Raw genomic sequence first — 20,245 nt, forward strand, 5'->3', positions numbered from 1 at the left:
TGAGGCGTCAGCCTGGATTGTTTATGCTGCCAGAGGCTCAGCAGTGAAGCTTCTGCTAAGAGGGACTTCTGTGGCCACATCCAAAGCAAGGCCTTCGGAAGGATGCGTCAGCCCAGATAATGAGGTGGAGATGCCCTGGCAGCTTCTCCAGCCGGCTGAAATAAATGTTTCAACGGAATGCACCATCTGAGGCACCCCAAATATAGATGGAAAGAGATGGAAGCATGGGTGCAATGAGCTTGCGAACATGTGGAAGACTTCTGTGGTTTGGGCATGGGGTCAAGCCCCAGGCCAGGCTCCTCCTCTGGGCACCTGGGGAGGTTTATTCAAGCTCAGCTCTTCTCCAGGACCCATTTATTTATTTGTTTCATAAAATTTATGGACTGTTTGATTGTAAACAACAACAACAACAACAACTGTTGAGATATTCCGTTCCACCTTAAGGAACAGGCATGATTGTTGTGTGTCACATGTCTGTTTACACTCCAGCACAGTATGCTGGGAACTTCTGTTTTGTGTACAGCTTTTGCTTTTGCCTCTTGGCTTTGGACACGAAGGAGATCAGACATGGATGAGCTCCTCCCCTGCATGCAAAGCAGCTGTGTGAAGCCCAAGGCAGGGGAGGAGGAAGGGGGCGGGGGGGCAGATGCCCCAGGTGCCCTCACTGAGGGGGGTGACATTCGGTGCACCACCCGCCTGCGACTCCCAAGCCTGCCCCGAGCTGTTGGGGTAAGGGGAGAGCTGCGCCGCTTTGCTGGCAGCATTCCCCCCTTCCCCCTTCGTTTTGACAGCTTGGGGGAGGCTTGGGAGTCACGGTCAGGCGGCACGCCGAATGTCCGCCATGGGCTATCCCATGCTTAGGAGGGTCCCCTCCGCACCACGTCCCCCTTGGGAACACACTCGCCCAGGGCAGCTCAGGCATACGAGAATACAATACAATATGATAATCTTTATTGTCATTGTCCCATACAGAACAACAAAACTGAAAATATCTACATCAGACATTCAAAAACCCACAAACCTGCTATCCCAGCTATCCCAGCCTGGTTAGCCCCCTAAAAACTCTGATACCCCCCAATTAAATACAATATACTCCCACAGAGACTACCTTACACTGCGTTTAAAACCAAAATCACATTTGGATAGAAACTGTTTCTCAGGCGGCTAGTCCTAGTCTTTATAACCCTGGACCTTCTTCCAGAAGGCAGAAGCTGAAAGAGATCATTTCCAGGGTGTGCACTATCCTGCACTATCTCTGCAGCTTTCTTCCGGCACCTGGAAGCGTAGATTTGATCCAAGGTGGGAAGAGTGCACCCAATTATTCTCTCCACAGTCTTTACAACCTTGGACAGCATTGTTTTTTCCCTGACCCTGCAGGGAACCGTGCATTTGCTCTGCCACTGGCCCAAGGCAAACTTTGGGGCCTCAAATTTCAGTGGCACCCTGTGCAATGCTAAAACTGGGCGCCCCTGCACCTCTCACACTCGGTCCTACAGTGTTGTAGCGGCACTCTCTGCAACGCAGTGCCCCGTGCACTCAGAGTGGCCATGCTACTCTAAAACGGCCTCTGCTGCCTCGGTTGGAGGGCAGGTGCTCTGAGGTCACTCCGCTCAATATGCACAGAGCACTTTCCGTGGCTTCTGCAGAAATGGAGCAACCAAGCAGAGCTAAGTGCAGCTGCAGATGGAAAGTGGATGGCTGGGGGGAGAGGAGAGATTCCCTCCAGCCTGGCACTGCCATCTTGGGCCAGAAGATGCCTCTGGGTGGTGGGGGGGGGGGGGAGAGAGATCACAGAGTATATATGTGGCTACCAAGACAGTCCATCTCTCATCAGCTTCAGGCTAGAATTAACCCTGAGTGAAGCACCAAGGGCTTGTTGCTCTGCAGCTGAATCCCAAGTGTAAAACTCAGCTTTTGAAGAAGGTGGGTTGTTTTCCTGGAAGATGAATGAAGCGGCGGGGGTATGAGGGGTGGTGGAATATTTGGGAAATGCATTATTCTCACCCAATAAAAAGTGCCCCCATCATCTCCATCAGAGGTGGAGAGAAAGGCAAATAAGGGCTCGTCCACACTCCTGCTTTGTCCAGCACCTTGGAAGCACAGCTCAGTGTTGAAGCTGACCTTTAAAGTCCTAAACGGTCTCGGTCCAGTATACCTGAAGGAGCGTCTCCACCCCAGACACCAGGGTCCAGTGCCGAGGGCCTTCTGGCAGTTCCCTCCCTGCGAGAAGCCAAGTTACAGGGAACCAGGCAGAGGGCCTTCTTGGTAGTGGCGCCCGCCCTGTGGAACGCCCTCCCACCAGATGTCAAAGAGAAAAACAACTGCCAGACTTTTAGAAGACATCTGAAGGCAGCCCTGTTTAGGGAAGTTTTAAATGTTTAATAGACTATTGTATTTTAATATTCTGTTGGAAGCTGCCCAGAGTGGCTGGGGAAACTCCTCAAAGGCCCCACAGAGCATCCTGCCTGGCTGCCCTGCCCCACGGGCGGCTGCCCCGCCCCTGGGCACAGGGCACGCACGCCGCCCCAAGCGCCCGATTGGCTTGCTCTGCCTCTGCCACCAATAGGAACTTACAAGATCCTGGAGAGTGGACTTAAGAGAGACCTCTACCCCACCCCATAAGCCCTTCTATCTAGCTTACCTGTTGTAGGAATCATTCTTCCCTTTCCTGCTTCTGCCCCAGTGTTCCCAAGGCCTTTTCTGTGGCTTCATTCTGCCTAACCAGAGGAGAGAGAGGGGGGTCCATCTCACAAGGCTCCTTGCCTGCCTGCCTGCCATCAGTCACCCCTGCCAGCCATTAATATTAATTGGAGCTGAATAATTCACTGGCTGTTTAGGATCCTGTTGTTTAAGTCCACCTCGTGCTGTTCTCCTTCGTTAGTCATTACGGAGAAAATCTCCAGAGCAGCTCCCATAAATCTTCCTCTCCTTTCGCACACTGTGGAAAGAAAGCAGGAGCCACACTAAGCAAGGCCAGCGCAGGGCACTGGAAGCATCAGAAGGAGTAGCCGACTGGGCTGGTCCCTCCTGCTCATGTTGGGCCAACAGGGGAGGGAGGGGAGGGAGGGAGGGAGGGAGGGAAGGAAGGAAGGAAGGAAGGAAGGAAGGAAGGAAGGGTTCAGAGGAGAAGAACAGCATTTGGGACCTTTTAGTTTAGTGACAGGATAGAAGTTTGTAAAATTATGCATGGCACACAGAAAATGGAGAGAGGAAATTATTTCTCCCTCTGTTATAACACTAGAACTCTTGGGTATCCAATGAGGCCAAATGTTGGAAGATTCAAGAGAGATAAATCCTTCATGCAGTGCATAGGTGAACTATGGAACTCTCTCCCACAAGAGAGTTGGCTGGTTTTAAAAGAGGATTAGACAAATTCATGGAGGAGGAGAGGGTTATTGATGGCTACTAGCCCTGATGACATCTGACATCTGAAGGCAGCCCTGTTTAGGGAAGCTTTTAATGTTTGATGCATTACTGTATTTTAATATTTTGTTGGAAGCCACCCAGAGTGGCTGGGAAAGCCCAGCCAGTTGGGCGGGGAAGAAATAAATTTATTATTATTATTATTGTTGTTGTTGTTGTTGTTGTTGTTGTTGTTGTTGTTGTTGTTGTCCTGCTCTGCCTCCACAGTTGGAGGCAACAGTGCTTCTGAATGCCAGTTGCTGGAAACCACAAGAGAGGAGATTTGCTCTTGTGCTCAAATCCTGCTTGTGGGTTTCCCAATAATACATCTAGTTGGGCGTTGTGAGAACAGCATGCTGAACTAGATGGGCCATTGCCCTGATCCAGCCAGCTCTTCTTATGTTCATGCATGTCAGCATACCTATAAGCTAACTTTTTGTTAAGCCCACTCTGCAGAGCACTGACTCATCACTGCGTGTTTCCTTGGGCGTCACACAGAACAACCTCCCAAATCTCCTCACTTTCAACATTTCAAAATTCACTGAATTAAGATTCCCCTTTCACCTGGCATAGATATAGGAAGCCAATGGTTCCCTGTTCAGGCTTCTGGCAATGAATCATCAGGCAGTTTAACTCACTGAAGAACACCAGCCTTCCGCTTTCACCCAGAGTGCAACCTCTTGCTTAAGGCAAGCTTCCAAATGCAATGCACTCAAACACAGCACTGTATGTACATTAAACTTTTGAGTGTGACATGGAATAAGTGCAAAGAAGCAGCAAAGCTGGATGTCATCTTCCAATCCACCACAACTTACCAGAAGATCCCATGGGCTACCTCACCTTGGGTACACCATAAGAGCTCAGGCAGGCAGGCAAGCTCAGGAAAGAACATAAGAAAATTCTGCTGGATCAGGACAGTGGCCAATCTAGTCCAGCATTCTCTTCTCGTGGTGGCCAACCAGATACATTCATGGGAAACCCACAAGCAGGATTTGAGTGCAAGAGCCCTCTCCCCTCCCATGTCTTCCAGAAAGGCCTCTCCTCCTCCCAGAGGGGAGGGATTGTGAGTGGGAGCAACTTCCCGCAAGAGACAGGGAGGCGTGCCCCAGTCAGCCAACCAATAGGACCGGCTGGTGGGCGAGGTTAGCTGCATTTAAGCAGCCGCTGCAGGATGCGAAACACAAGAGCAGTCAAGTACAACATTCCTAGAGTGAACATGTTTACACATGGGGAGGAATGTTTGTCCAGCCAGCAGGTCAACTTCCTGTTTCCTTCTGGGCTGGGACAGACTTCCTCTGCATGTGACTAGAGGTGGGCGTGGCCTCACCTGTGCAGGTAATGACAAAAGCACAGGGCAGGGCAGCCATCTCTCTCTCTTTGTCTACATGCACTGAAGAAGCAACATCTGCTTAGCCAAAGATGCTCTCTTGGCCTCCAGCCAAGAGAGGACAAAGGGACTGTCTCCTTATGAGATAGTTTCTAGGTATATGTTACTTTCTAAGCTAAGTCTGCCTTCTGGGATCTGATTGTGAACAGAATGATATGTGAGTAAACCTTTTTATACTTTTGTAGAAGACTGTGTTATGTCTTATCTTTTATGAGGGAATAAGTGGAAAATACCAGAACAGTTATTATAGAGACTTTAGCGAGCCTGAGCAAACGCATCCGCTGCAAGTTTAAAAAGGGGGATGTTACTCTGCTAAATTGTGGAACTTGTTAACACAAGTTGGGAAATGATCTAACCAAACAATATACCGGTATCCTCTCCTGCATCCCTGAACATTCCCACAGCCGCAGCAGTGTTCTGTTCCCAGTCGGTTCCTGCTTACATCTTTGCATATTGACCTTGCTATGGACTTCAGTTGGTTGCCTTGGTTGCCCAAGGGAACTTGTAGGACTTTTTTTATCCATTTGGAAAATTGGCACTTGGTTTTTTCACCTACCTCGTAACAACTCGTCACAACTTTCTGGTATTGGCAGTTAGGCATTGGAATATGTGTGCTGTGTTGGAGGACTGGGTATGTGCCATCATCTACCCCTCCTCTTTGGGGTATTCCATTAAAGGAATCCGGCAGTCATGGATCCTGTCCAATGCCCTGTTGGTGGCTAGGGCCATGGCATGACCCCCAGTGACATCAGGGGAAGCTTCCAGTTGCATTTGCATCAACAAGTTCCTCCCATTGGTTGCTGACCCTGAAATGACTCCCTGCTGAGTGGGGTGGAGTCATGTATTTCTGTTTCATCCAATGCCTAAGCCAATAGTACTCACATGCTGTAACCAATCAAGTTGTGGCCTAATTTTGCCCATTAACCTAAAATAATGCGTCTTTGTGTCTTATACTATGTGGGTGGCAGGTCCTCGACTCACACTTGGTAATCGGAAACTTTGCTGCTTCCACCTGCAGAGGCAGAGCAGAGCCATCATTGATAGCCCAAAGATCTTGGAAGCCTATTTAAGGGATAACGAACCAGATTCTCTTTAAGGAAGATCTGCATGAGGGTTGGAAGAGGGTGGGCAGACAAGCCAAATGCACAGAAAATAATACTCGGTGCTCAGTTTCCATCTCACCTGGCCTTAAGGCAGCCTCATATGAGGGACCTTTGACCTTCTCGTGCGATGCTTGGGCATGCATGCATGTGTGGAAACACTTGCAAAGTGAGGAGAGAGCTATTTTTAAGTCTATGCAGGCTGTACAAGCACATCAGTTATGGAGTGTGGAATTGCAAGAGGCAGTTTCAGTCTCAAGTGGGGAAATGCCCTGCCGTTCCTGAATAATTTCTGGACCTAAATGCCCACAACAGCATAGCAAGACAAGAGTTCATCTCCAGATATTCCGTGCATGAGACTAAGTGCTGGTGCAGATCCTGTGAACTTCATACCAGTTTGCGGGGAGGCACAGAAGGGTCGCTCTGGGTCCTGAGGGACAAAGGGGGTTCCATGCTACTGCAGAGAAGTGCCAACGGCTCTGGGGAACTACGGCTCCCAGCATGCCCTTCTCCGCACCATCATCTCGCAGCATCCATCGCTCCTGCTCCCCTGAGCCTGCTTGAGACGCAACAGCCTTGTGATTAAAACAATGGAGACTCTTTGGCTTCCACTTCAGATGGGCTTATGAAATTTTAATATGCTAAATGGCTTTTCCAAGGCAGGGTGCTGCCGGGAATGGCAAAGCAGGTATGAGAGATGAAAAGAGAACAGATGCTCCTAACCTGTGCGTTCTGTGTGCCTCTGCTGTGAGCCTGTGTTGCACCCAGCAGGAGAAAGATGATGGGTTTTCACTGTGGCCCCAGGGGAACCTCCCCTGCTGGGGGAGCTGCCTCTTCTATGGGGAGGGGCATGGTCAATCCTCACATGCAAATCATGGGCACCCATGAGGGGAAGGGGAAAGGGGCAGTTGTTGCCTCTGCCTAGGTAAGCCATCACCCTCAAGTCCCAAGTTTCCATTTTAAATTAAAAGATTCTAGCATTTGTAAAAGGTAAAGGTAAAGGGACCCCTGACCATTAGGTCCAGCCGTGACCGACTCTGGGGTTGCGGCACTCATCTCGCTTTATTGGCCGAGGGAGCCGGCGTACAGCTTCCAGGTCATGTGGCCAGCATGACTAAGCCGCTTCTGGCAAACCAGAGCAGCACACGGAAACGCCGTTTACCTTCCCGCTGGAGAGGTACCTATTTATCTACTTGCACTTTGATGTGCTTTCGAACTGCTAGGTGGGCAGGAGCAGGGTCCGAGCAATGGGAGCTCACCCCGTCGCGGGGATTCAAACCCCTGACCTTCCGATCAGCAAGCCCTAGACTCAGTGGTTTAGACCACAGCGCCACCTGCGTCCCACCTAGCATTTGTTGAACCTCAGATATGGGGTGAAATGTGCAGGCACCTTTTTTCTCGTTCATTTTGTGAGAAACCAGTCTCCTCCCTCTTTTCTGTTACATAGGTTTGTAGTACAGTATTTACTTTGGCCCCCACCTGGAAAAGTACTATGTGCATATGTAAATTCATTTAAATATGTGCAGTTTTCAAATAAGCCATCTCTGATGATGAGGCTTAAGTAAAATAAGGCACCTCCCAAACTTCCCCTCTCCTGAAAAAAACAACGCCCAGTTCAGGGAGATTTAGGATTGTCCCCATATTAAGAGTGAAGACAATGGCTATGGACTGAAAGCAATTGTAGAAATAGCATACCCTCCAACATTTCTCCAGTGAAAATAGGGATGTCCCATTCCATAAGGATAATTTGACTATTTATACCCCACACATCTGACTGGCTTCCCCCAGACACTCTAGGCAGATTCCAACATATATAAAAACATAGGTAAAGGTAAAGGTAAAGGTACCCCTGCCCGTACGGGCCAGTCTTGACAGACTCTGGGGTTGTGCGCCCATCTCACTTAAGAGGCCAGGGGCCAGCGCTGTCCGGAGACACTTCCGGGTCACGTGGCCAGCGTGACATCGCTGCTCTGGCAAGCCAGAGCCGCACACGGAAACGCCGTTTACCTTCCCGCTGGTAAGCGGTCCCTATTTATCTACTTGCACCCGGAGGTGCTTTCGAACTGCTAGGTTGGCAGGCGCTGGGACTGAGCAGCGGGAGCGCACCCCGCCGCAGGGATTCGAACCGCCGACCTTTCGATCGGCAAGCCCTAGGCGCTGAGGCTTTAACCCACAGCACCACCTGCGTCCCTGCGATCAAAAAACATAATAAAACATTAAACATTAAAAAATCAGTCAAACCTATACATTCAAACCTCGGCTGTCAAATGTAATGCGTTTCGGAAGACCATTCAACTTCCAAAATGTTCGACAACCGAGGATCAAAGGATGGTTGGCAAAATCAAAGGAGAAAAAAAGAAAAAAAATTCCCCGGAAGCCGTTCAGCTTCCAAAAATGGTTCAAATACCAGAACAGTTACTTCCGGATTTTCGGCGTTTGGAAACCGAAATGTACAATAACAGAGGCGTTCAAGAACCAAGGTTTGACTGTACAGGATTACCTTCAGACGGCTCAGGGGCCGGATAACTCCATAACATCCAACATTTCTCCAATGAAAATAGGGACGTCCTAAGGAAAAGTGGGACATTTTGGGATCAAATCAGAAACCGTCAACTTCTCTAAATCAGGGATATCCCTGGAAAACAGGGACACTTGAAGGGTCTGAAATAGTTTGCGAATTGCTTTGGGGTTGTTGCTTACCATAGCTCTGAAAGGTAGACTGGGTAGGAAGATGGTCATCTTATTCATGGGTTTTCCCAGTGAACTTCCTGGGAGAAACTGCCTCTCCCAGCAGTGGGAGTGCTTACTGACTGGTGCAAGTGGCCTTCTCGTAGCCTCATTTCCATCATCTGTGAAATGGGTGGAAATAATGGAGGCATGTCGTACAAGGGTCACAAGAGCAAATACAATAAAGAGCAGAGGACCATGCCTTCCAAACCAGCCTTCCCCATCCAGCATCCAGATGTTTTGGACTACCGCTCCCATCAGCCCCAGCCTGTTGCTGGTGGAAGTTGTAGTCCAACGGTAGTAAACCAGCAACTAGTGCAGAGCTAGCGAGGTCCCACCTTGCATTCCTCTGCTTCCAGTTCTGTGATTCAGGCACTGCGATTAATCATACAAATGACAAGGATTTTGCCTTGGGGAAAACTGGCAGCCAGGAAGTGGGGGTGGGGGGAGAGGGACGGCTGCACACTCAGCCTTCGCCTGAGAAGCTGCTTTGGTCCCGAGTTGCCCCGGGTTCCAGGGAGATCCCAAAGAGCCGCCTCCATCCACGTTCCCTGTGCACCAGGCAGGGGCGATCTGACGGCCCGCTGTGGGTGGAGGATTGGCTCCTGATCACAGACGCAATTAGAGGCAGTAATTTCAGGTTCATTAGCGGAATTCCTTAATCAACAATGCAATTACTTCGGCAGAGCTTGGAGGAGGGAAAGCCCTGATTAAGTACCAAAGAGAAGCAGAGAAGAAGGCAGAGGAGGAGAATCGCTTGGCATCCTGCAGGCTTTCCCCAACATTAGAGAGATGGCCCCAAGGCTCTACTCTTTGTTCCCATGACCTGGTATTCAGAAATAGACTATTATAGCACATGGAGCTTCCACAGAGCGCTCTCTCTCTCTCTCTCTCTCTCTCTCTCTCTCTCTCTCTCCTCCAGGACTTTGTCTAATTCTTCCTTACGTATTCATTTTGTAAGCCAACTAAACTACTTGATGGCCACGTGGCTCTTCATTGCCTCTTATTTCCCTATGCCTTGCTTACAAAGAGACAGTGCAGTGCAATGGCTAGTGTCGGACTAGGACCCAAGAGACCAGGCTTTGAATCCCCACTCAAACATGAAGTTCACTGGTTGACCCTTCGGCCAACCACGGCCACTCTCGGCCTCCTTCACAGGGTTGTTGTGGAGACAAAATGGGGAGGGGGAGAACTATCTACAGCACCTTCAGCCCCTTGGAGAAAAAGGAGGGGGGAAGGCAGGAAAGTTCTGCCTTACCATCAGCCTGGCAAAAACCAACATCCTGGGTCAGGACACCACCAGCACTTCACGCATCAGCCTTGGGGACCACACACTTGAGGTGGTAGATGATTTTGTCTTCCTGGGATCTACCATAACCACCACCTCCTCCTCCTCCTCCTCCTCCCCCCCCCTCCTCCTCCTCCTCCTCCTCCTCCTTCTTCTTCTTCTTCTTCTTCTTCTTCTTCTTCTTCTTCTTCTGTGATCCCTCGTAGCTGAGTAAGATTGTCTTCCAAAAACACGGTTTTAACAGTGAGTCTGTAAGTGACCGTGGAGGCCAATTCTGGATCCACACGTCCTTCCACAGTGGGGACATAGGTTTCTGGGTGGGAGTTGATCACGGTGAGGGTTTGCCAAGCGTGCCTTCCTCTTAGCACATTTCTCCTGAGTTCAAGCGTCTTCAAAGCCCATGACACCTTTGGTCAAGGTTGTTCTCCAACTGGAGCACTCGCAGGCCAGTGTTTCCCAGTTGTCGATGTTTATACTACATTTTTTAAAAGATTTGCCTTGACAGAGTCCATAGCCAGCAACCTTTCCATCGACACTGAGCTGTGCTAATGTCCAATACCAAGATGGAGGTGTATCAGGCTTGCATGTTGAGCACGCTGATTTATGGAAGTGCATCGTGGGCAACTTACAACCACCAGGAGTGACACCTCAATGCCTTCCACATGCGCTGTGCCAGGAAGGTTTGGGGCATCACATAAGAGGACAAACAAAGCCCACAGTCTACGCTGGCTTGGCCATGTCCGCAGAATGGAAGATGGCAGGATCCCCAGGGAGGTGCTCTACAGGAGCTGGCTTCCAGCACCAGGCCACTTGGCAGACCAACTCTGCTGTGCTACAAAGATGTCTGCAAACATGGCATGAAGGCTGGCAACATCAAACCTGTCATGTGGGAATCCCTTGTAGATGACCACAGTGTCTGCAGACAGACAATCAGGTCTTGTATCCATAGCAGTGACCAGAAGAGGAAAGACCTGGGAGGAGCACAGGGAGAAGAAACACCTTCCTCTGTCCCAGCTGCAACAAAACATGTCTCTCCCACATCGGTCTCTACAACCACAGCAGGCGCTGTAACTCTCCAGAGGTTGGACTTCACCCCTGAAGGCACACTCCTCCATCATCTCTCGAGACAGATAGATGCCAACAGCAATGGCTTATAGCCATTGACAGCCTTATCCTCTGCAAATTTGTCTAATCCTCTTTTAAAGTTGGTGGCCCTCCCTGCCACAGTTTTGCCATGCACTGCGTGAAGATTTCTTTTATCTGCCCTGAATCCTACAATCTGCTTGGGCTGGTGGAGTCCCAGTAGCCTAAATGTTTCATGGTGGGAGGCCACAGCTGAGCTGCCATAAATTTTGTTGACAGCGCTGCCTTGTTCTCTGCTGGCCCCCGAGGGAGAGGAAGGAAGATCCTACTCTCTCCGGCAGATAGAAGTCACGACGAGTATTTGTCTGTAATGCACTTGCTTGGGCTTCGAGGCTCCTCTCACCAGCACGGAAATGCCAGCTCAGTGTAAGCCTCCTGAAATCTCTTTCTGGGCGCGTGGTTTTCATTGGACTCTGCACTATTTTCATTGGCTGTTTTTATTAGTTTGCTTGCGGATTGTTGGCCTGTGGCCTGTCTCCATTTAGAGACAGAGCACCCCAGGGGGATGAGCCGCCTTCCTAAACGCGGATGTTTGTCTTCTGCCTGCCAGATCTCTCCCAGGAGTTGTGACTCTCTCACGGCATCCTCCCCTGGGCATCTGGACTGCGGCCCAGACACGCCAAGCTGCAAGCAAAAGGCTCCTGCTGCCCTTGCTTTCCAGGCTAGCTTTCCTTCTCCTCTGCAGAGAGATGCACCACGACCTCCAGCTCTGCATGGAGAAGGTCCCACCTTCGTTCCCTGCTGGTGTCTTATAGAACCATAGAATTACAGTGGTACCTCGGGTTACAGACACTTCAGGTTACATAGGCTTCAGGTTACAGACTCCGCTAACCCAGAAATAGTATCTCAGGTTAAGAACTTTGCTACAGGATGAGAACAGAAACTGTGCAGCGGTAGAGGCCCCATTAGCTAAAGTGGTGCTTCAGGTTAAGAACAGTTTCAGGTTAAGAACAGACCTCTGGAACGAATTAAGTACAAAGGTTGTTGTTGTTGTTTAGTCGTTTAGTCATGTCCGACTCTTCGTGACCCCGTGGACCAGAGCACGCCAGGCACTCCTGTCCTCCACTGCCTCCCGCAGTTTGGTCAAACTCATGCTGGTAGCTTCGAGAACACTGTCCCACTATCTCATCCTCTCTTGTCCCCTTCTCCTTGTGCCCTCCATCTTCCCCAACATCAGGGTCTTTTCCAGGGAGACTTCTCTTCTCATGAGATCTTCTCATGAGGCCAAAGTCTTGGAGTCTCAACTTCAGGATCTGTCCTTCCAATGAGCACTCAGGGCTGATTTCCTTCAGAATGGAGAGGTTTGATCTTCTTGCAGTCCATGGGACTCTCAAGAGTCTCCTCCAGCACAGAGGTACCACTGTATAAAGGGACCCCCAGGGGTCTTATAGTTCTGTGATGACCTGGGACTCGGGCTCGGACTCAGAACCAGAAAAGACTCAGTCTGCACCGGATCCTTTGCCTCAGGCATCACCTGAACCAAGTCTGGGGCTGATCCTGAAGAGTCCCAGTCTGCACAGCTTCCCCTGCAACAAGCACCAGCTGGGCCGCGTCAGGGGCCTGATCCTGCCCTGGCTCCAGATGCGGGGATGACCTCATTGCCTTCAGCTGGGCCATCACTTACAGCTGCTCCACTAGCAGTTGGGTCAGGGGAGGCTGAGGCGGCCTCTGGGTCTAGTCACCCACCGACGTCTCCTGAGCTGCAGAGACTCTGGTCTGAGAGAAGGAGAGACCTGAGTACTCGCAGGAGGAGTGCTCACCTTCAGGCGAAACAGGAAGGTGAGTCACTGAGGGATCAGGACCGGCCGTTACCCCGTCAGAGATAAAAGGCTGTCGGATCCCGCCCCAGATTGTGGGAGCAACATTGCTGTATGCCAGCTCCTGCCTGAGATCCTGTACCTGTCCTTGCCTGGTTTCCTGCCTTGTGTCCTGCCTTGGCCCTGTCAGACTGACTCCTAGCAGAATCTTCGGATTCTGGACCGGTCCTGGACTGTGTTTCACGGGTTACCCCCATGCCCAGCACAAGTTCAACCCACTGCAATGCAGGAATCACAGCCTAGAGAATCCCTGACAGATGGCCATCTGACCTCTGTTTAAGCACCTCCAATGAAGCAGAGGCCACCACCTTCCGAGGGAATCCATTCTAATGTTGAATGGCTCTTCCTAATGTTTTCTTGGAAATCTTCTTTCTTGTGATTTCTGAAGGGCTATCATGTGGACGATGATACAAGCTTGTTTTATCCTGCTTCAAAGAGAAGAACTCAAACCAATGGCTTCAAGTTCCAAGGAAAGAGATTGCAACTCAACATCAGGAAAAACTTTCTGACAGTCAGAGCCGTTTGACCATGAGATGGAAGGAGGTGAACTCTTCTTCCTTGGAGGTTTTCAAGCAGAGATTAGATGGCCATCTGCCATGTATGCTTTAGCTGAGAGTCCTGCATTTCAGGGGGTTGGTCTAGATGACCCTTAGGGTCCCTTCCAAGTCTGTGATTTTATGATTCAATATTTCCATCAATGCATGTGTAAACCCAGATATTAATTGATTGACAATTTAATGCTGCCTTTCAGCCCTCAGAAGGGTCCCCAAGTCAACTTAAACAGTATGGGGGGGTAGTCAGCTAATTTTTACTCAGAGTAGGCCTATTGAAAGTAATGACCCTGTCCTTCCAGTTCTGCAATTCTGTGATTCCATGGAAGCATCCTCTAGATCATCTCTACCCACCATCAATAGTTTTGGCACGAGATCCCTCTGCTTCCTGTGCACGTTTTCTCTAAAGAGTAAATGCGTCTCGTGTGACGCTGGGCATTTCCTCCTCGCTTCCTCTCCCTTTCCCCGTCCAGGCCTTTGATTCCAGGGAGATTTGCAGCTCTCAATGTCTCTGTCAGTCCCACCCGGCTCTGATCAAGGCCTTTGCTGAATGAGAAGAGAGAGGCAGATAGGAGTCAGGCCTCCTCCCAGCATCATTCCAAATAAGCCGTCCTCCAATCTCCGTGCTCTCTTTCAAGTCTGCTCCAAACAGACGTTGGGAAAGGGTTGCTATGGAAACACCAGGACAAGGCCTTTTACATAAAAATCGTGAAAAGTGTGTGCGTTGGGGTGGGGAGGGAGAGCGATGGTAAAATGAAGTAAACCTCTCGTGGGCTGCTTAAGCGAGAGAAGGAAATATGGAGGGGTTCATTAGCAAATGCAAAGCCCTGTCTTCGGTCCTGCAAATGGCCCATGGGCTGCTATGGGGCTATAAAGAGCAGTTCTGTGCAAATGCTGCTCCCCCAGTCACAGACAGCTGTCCGTCCCGGGAATACAGGTGAAAAACATTGTTAAAGATAAAATAACCAAGCATGTAGAAGAACAAGCCTTGCTCAAGCACAGCCAGCATGGCTTATGCCAAGGCAGCTCCTGCTTTGCCATCCCATTAGAGCATGGGTAGGCAGACTAAGGCCCGGGGGCCGGATCTGGCCCAATCGCCTTATAAATCCAGCCCTCGGATGGTCTGGGAATCGGTGTGTTTTTACATGAGTAGAATGTGCCTTTTTATTTAAAATGCATCTCTGGGTTATTTGTGGGGCATAGGAATTTGTTCATTATTATTTTTTTCAAAATATAGTCTGGCCCCCCACAAGGTCTGAGGGACAGTGGACCAGCCCCCTGCTGAAAAAGTTTGCTGACCCCTGCATTAGAGTTTTGAAAGTGCTAGCAAGCATATATATGGCATGCTTGTGCTTTCAAAAAGCTTTTGACAAGGTGCCTCACCAAAGATTCCTGAGTAAGCCTAGCAGTCAAGGAATAAGAGGAGAGATTCTCTTGTGGATCACAGATTGGCTAAGTCCCCTAACCTGGTGCTCTCCAAATGCAATGGACTACAAGACCCCTTGATCCTCTCCAATAGCTGAATTTTGCAAGAGTCTTGCATGGCTGTGTTGGCTGGGACTGATGGGAGTCCAAAACATCTGGAGGGCACCAGGTTGGGGAAGATTGCTCCTCTGTGCCAATGCACAGCCTGGGAAGGACTCTTTGGAACACTCATGTCATGCTTGGGGGTGGAAATCAGTGTGGGAATGTTCAGGGTGGCAGGAGAGGATATAGTGTTCATTAATATCCTTCCTAACTTGCGCTAGCAAGTTCCTTTACTTAGCACATTCCCCCTTTTTATATGCACAGCAGATAGCTGGATGCAGGCTCATGTGAGCATCTCACTATTATACAATTCAGTCTGTCTCAGATTGAATTGTACGTTCCTGGTAAGTTCCCTTGAATCCCTCTTAAAAGAATAAAGACGCTACAATCTTATTCAAAGTCAATAAAAGTTTACTTACATCAGTTCACATTTGGATTCCTGAAGGCAGACTTGGTTACAAATATGTCCATGTGGATCTACCCCATATGGGTGAATGATCCCAGTGCTTCTGCTCGCTGAGAGCTAGCAGAGCAGTCCTAGCTAGAAGCTGGTCAAACGAAGAAGGAAGTGAAAAAGAGAGAGGTGTGCTGCGTCACTCGTCCTTTTGTTACCTGGACAGGTAAGGCCATGCCCACCTTCTATCACATGCAAAAGGAAGGATGCTCCAGCCAGGAGGAACAGGAAGTTTCGACTGGCTGGACCAAACATTCCCTAGCCTGTCTTCTCTAGCATTGCAAGGAATGTTGTATTTGACTGCCTCTCATGGATCACATCCCACAATCAGTTCATCACAGGGCCCAGTTATTGATTTGATTTCTCTGCTGCCCTTCCCAAGAACGTCAAAAGAGCCTGCTGGATCAGGCCAAAGGGGGCCCATCTGGTCTAGCATCCTGTACTCATACTGGCCAGCCACACACCTCTTTTGAGAAGTCCAAATTTTCGCTGGCTAGATTCAATTCTAATCCCTCTAACCTCCCTTGGAGTAGGTTTGCGGGTATGGCAGAAGGAGATAGGATGTGCCCATGCGATGCCCACCTGGTGGAAACTCTCACTCACATGGTCCTTAAATCTAAAATGTATGATGAGCTCCGCCCACAATTTCTAGACCATCTATGTATTCCAACATTGAAACCAGAGACAGAGGTTATAGGCTTCTTATTAGAGGGGAGAGACCAGGAGCTCACCAAGACAGTAGCTAAGCTCCTCTATTTGATTTTTTGTCGCCGAAGTACGCTACAGGATCCTGCCCTTGCTGGAGACCCACAGAGATGAAATAGATTGCTCACCTCTTCTTCCCTTTGGCAAATGACTGTACTGTTGAAATGGTGACGAGATCGCACTGGCCTATTTATTCTGAATGTTTGTATGAGATGCCAATAAAGGTTCGATGATGATGAGAAGACCAAAAGCAGGGCCTGAGCCCAGGAGCATCACCATCCCCTCCTCTGGTTTGCAGCAACTGGGATTTGGAGGCAGAGAATAGAGCCATCCTGGCTAGTGGTCACTGACAGCCCTCTCCTATGAGATTCACTGCATGTTACAGTCTCAGAGAAAATGAAAAGAAGATGCTATACAGGTGGTACCTAACCCTGGCCAAATTGGCAAAAATGTAAAAGAACAGTTCAGATGCTTGTTGGAGGTGTAAAATTGGAGTAGGTACATTTATGCACATGTGGTGGGATTGTAAGAGAATAAGAGAATTTTGGGACACCATATATAACCTGAGGCCTTCCTGTGAGGAATAATGTCCATGGAAATTAAGAAAAATCATAGACCTCTGTTCATGTAAGTGACCACAGCAGCTAGGATTTTGATAGCAAAGAATTGGAAAAGTGATAACATCCCCACAAAAACTGACTGGCAAGCAAAAATGATACAATATTTACAACTTGCAAAGATGACAGGGAAATTAAGAGGAAAATCAATACAAAAAGTTAATAAAGAGTGGATAATGTTTAAAGAATATCTTAAAAACTATGGTGATAACGGTAAACTCCTGGCAGATCTAGAATGAATCTTGAAATATAAAGAAATGGGAAAACTTTAAAAAAATAATGAATTGTGTACAGGATAACAAAATGCAAAACAGTACAATGAGAAGAACCAGAAGTTAGTGTCCAAGAGGTGTAATAGGTGGAATGGGTATTGTTTGTATTGTATGTATTGTTTAAGTTTTATGTAAATTAATATTAAAAAGGTCCAGTCGCGGACAACTCTGGGGTTGCGGCGCTCATCTTGCTTTACTGGCCGAGGGAGCAGGCGTACAGCTTCCAGGTCATGTGGCCAGCATGACTAAGCCACTTCTGGCGAACCAGAGCAGCGCACGGAAATGCCGTTTACCTTCCCCCCGGAGCGGTACCTATTTATCTACTTGTACTTTGACGTGCTTTCAAACTGCTAGGTTGGCAGGAACAGGGACTGAGCAAAGGGAGCTCACCCCGTCGCGGGGATTCGAACCACCAACCTTCTGATTGGCAAGCCCTAGGCTCTGTGATTTAACCCACAGCACCACCCGCATCCCTTACATTAATATTAATTGATGTATAATAAAAGGTTATTTTTAAAAAAGAAAAAGATAGCCCTCTCCTCCTCTATGAGTTTGCCTAATACTCTTTCGAAACCTGGGAGAGGGGCAAAGAACAGAATCATAAAAAACATATTGAAAGCAATTAAGAACTTCTGGGGCTATATCTGGGTTGGGATGGCTGGCTGTGCTTTGTCCTTGAAGCGCAGGAGCCAAGTTGGTTATTTACAGGCTGGGTTTCCCGTTTGCAGGGACGCCCAGTGACTTAGGGGCTCTCACGTGACTGCTGGCGTTCTCTTTTTATTGCTTCCATTACCTGGAGAGGGACGTGACCACAGCCACAAAGGCCCTCTTTCCAACAGCTCTTTCTGAGAGATATATGTCAGAATGGTTAGGAACTATAAGGCAAATGGCCTTGGCACTCAAGCCAACATACCGGGTGGGAGCTGGAGGGAAGATTTATTGAAAAGTCAGCTTTATTCAGGAGCTTTTGGAATGGCAGCGTTGGAGATAATATCTCGCCCAACCTGCTGCTTTAAAAAAGGAGAGTTGAAAAACAACTGGGGAGGATGTAGAACTGTTATTGGTAATCTTTCTTACGTTATAAAAATAGTAAATAAAAAATAAGAGCAGTGAAAAGTCTCCATGGTGTTGTGAGGGGTCTCACTCCAACAAGCACTTGTGACGAGTTGATGCTGGAAAAGCAGCTTATTATTATTATTATTATTATTATTATTATTATTATTTATACCCCCGCCCATCTGGCTGGGTTTTCCCAGCCATTCTAGGCGGCTTCCAACAAAATATTAAAAATACAATAAAACATCAGACATTAAAAGCTTCCCAAAACAGGGCTGCCTTCAGATGTCTTCTAAAAGTCAGGTAGTAGTTTATTTCCTTGACATCTGCTGGGAGGGCGTTCCACAGAGCGGGTGCCACCACCGAGAACCTCACTTCTCACAGTAAGGGAACAGCCAGAAGGCCCTCAGAGCTGTACCTCTGCATCCAGGCTGAATGATGGGGGTGGAGACGCTCCTTCAGGTCTACTGGGCCGAGGCCGTTTAGGGCTTTCAAGGTCAGCAACAACACTTTGAATTGTGCTCGGAAACGTAGCTAAGGTGGTCCTGCTAGGGTTGCACTTTGCCCCTCTGACCCACCACAGACAGGGAGACCCGGCTCAACATGACCATTCCCTGCCCCATGTTTGTTCGTGTGACTGTCAGGCTCAGCTACGGTACAGTCAGCATGGGAAAGGGGAGCCATGAGCAGCAGACTGTGGGACTGGCCTGGGATGTCATCCCGTCCTGACTGAACAGAAACAGTTTCATAGAATGGAAGTGGGTGGCGTATCCTTGCCAGTCTCCTGAGGCTGGGCTGAATGGCATGAAGCTGTTGTCTGTCGCCATTCTGGGTCCTTGGGTCCTGGAGCTGTAGCCTGGATGCTCAGAGTTGAGAGTGGATTTCATGCTCTTTATTCAGCTCATAGTGGTGAGGAGGAATGGAAGTTCCCCCAGAATGTCTGCTTTATATACATTATTTACACAATGGGCTGCACGTGATTGGCTAATTCCGGGATTCACCTGTAGGCCAATCAGGTTGCGGATTCACTTCTACCTGGAGCTGGATTGGGTGGCTCCTGTGGACCAATCAGACTGATGCATTCTGAATCCTATTGTTCTAGGACCAATCAGACTGCTGCCTTTTGGATCCTATTCAACTCAGTACATAACACGGGTGCAGTGCTGTGTTGCCTGTGGCGGCTGTGTGCGGTGCACAGCAGACAGCTCAGCAGGATCCCACCTTCGTCGCCAGTGAAATATACTCAGAGTCCTGTAGTGATTTCATGCTCTTTATTGCAGCTTGTAAAACAGTGATTGAATTGCCCCCCAAACCTTTTATATACATTATTTACACAAGGAGTCCTCTCTGATTGGCTGATTCTGCTTCCCTCCTGGAGCCTGATTGGTCTTTTCCTGCAGGCCAATCAGTTGTTGCGTTCTACGATCCTACCAGCCTAATGTTCTAGGATCCAAGCTTAGTACATAACACCTGACCAATGTCCATCCAAGCTCTGTATTCATATTATATTTGCAAAAACAAAGAAAGTCAATAGACTTGATGGCAGGATTTAAACAAACATTCACATTATTAGCATTAGAAAATGTTTAGAAGATAGTGAAATATGATGGTGTATTTACTGTTATTTTTATGTCTTTAGGCTTGATGTTATGTTATTAATAACTTTTTCTGTTAAGAGATAGCAAAGTGGGTGAAAATAGAAACAAACCAGAAGCGGAAGTTGGGGGAAGCCTTGGAGAGGAGGGAGGGAGGAATATATAGTAAATGTTAAGAATTTGAGATGTATGTAATGAATGAAAAAGAAAAATGATTTTTTTTTTTTAATGTCCATCCAAGCTCTGTTTCAAAACATCCCAATGGAGGAGAGTCCACCACCTTCCGCCCCACTGTTGAATGGCCCTTACCTTCAGAAACTTCTTTCTAAGGTGGAGTCAGAATCTAATTCCCACCCTCTAGAGCAGGGGGAAACAAGCTTGCTCCATCTTCCATGGGACAGCCCTTCAGATATTTGAAGGTGGCTTCAAATATTCTTGAGAGTCCCATGGACTGCAAGAAGATCAAACCTCTCCATTCTGAAGGAAATCAGCCCTGAGGGCTCACTGGAAGGACAGATCCTGAAGCTGAGGCTCCAATACTGTGGCCACCTCATGAGAAGAGAAGACTCCCTGGAAAAGACCCTGATGGTGGGAAAGATGGAGG

At 48.6% G+C, this 20,245-nt stretch overlaps 1 long non-coding RNA gene across 1 annotated transcript; it reads left to right on the plus strand.

Annotated features, from left to right (window-relative positions):
- The first annotated feature begins 1,831 nt into the window (after positions 1-1,831).
- Positions 1,832-16,351, plus strand: LOC307226466. Its single transcript, XR_013843453.1, has 2 exons — positions 1,832-1,923; positions 16,183-16,351. It is a non-coding gene; the product is annotated as an uncharacterized lncRNA (long non-coding RNA).
- The last annotated feature ends 3,894 nt before the right edge of the window (positions 16,352-20,245 follow it).

Source organism: Podarcis cretensis, assembly GCF_951804945.1.
Source record: "Podarcis cretensis genome assembly, chromosome: 11".
NCBI classification, from domain to species: domain Eukaryota; kingdom Metazoa; phylum Chordata; class Lepidosauria; order Squamata; family Lacertidae; genus Podarcis; species Podarcis cretensis.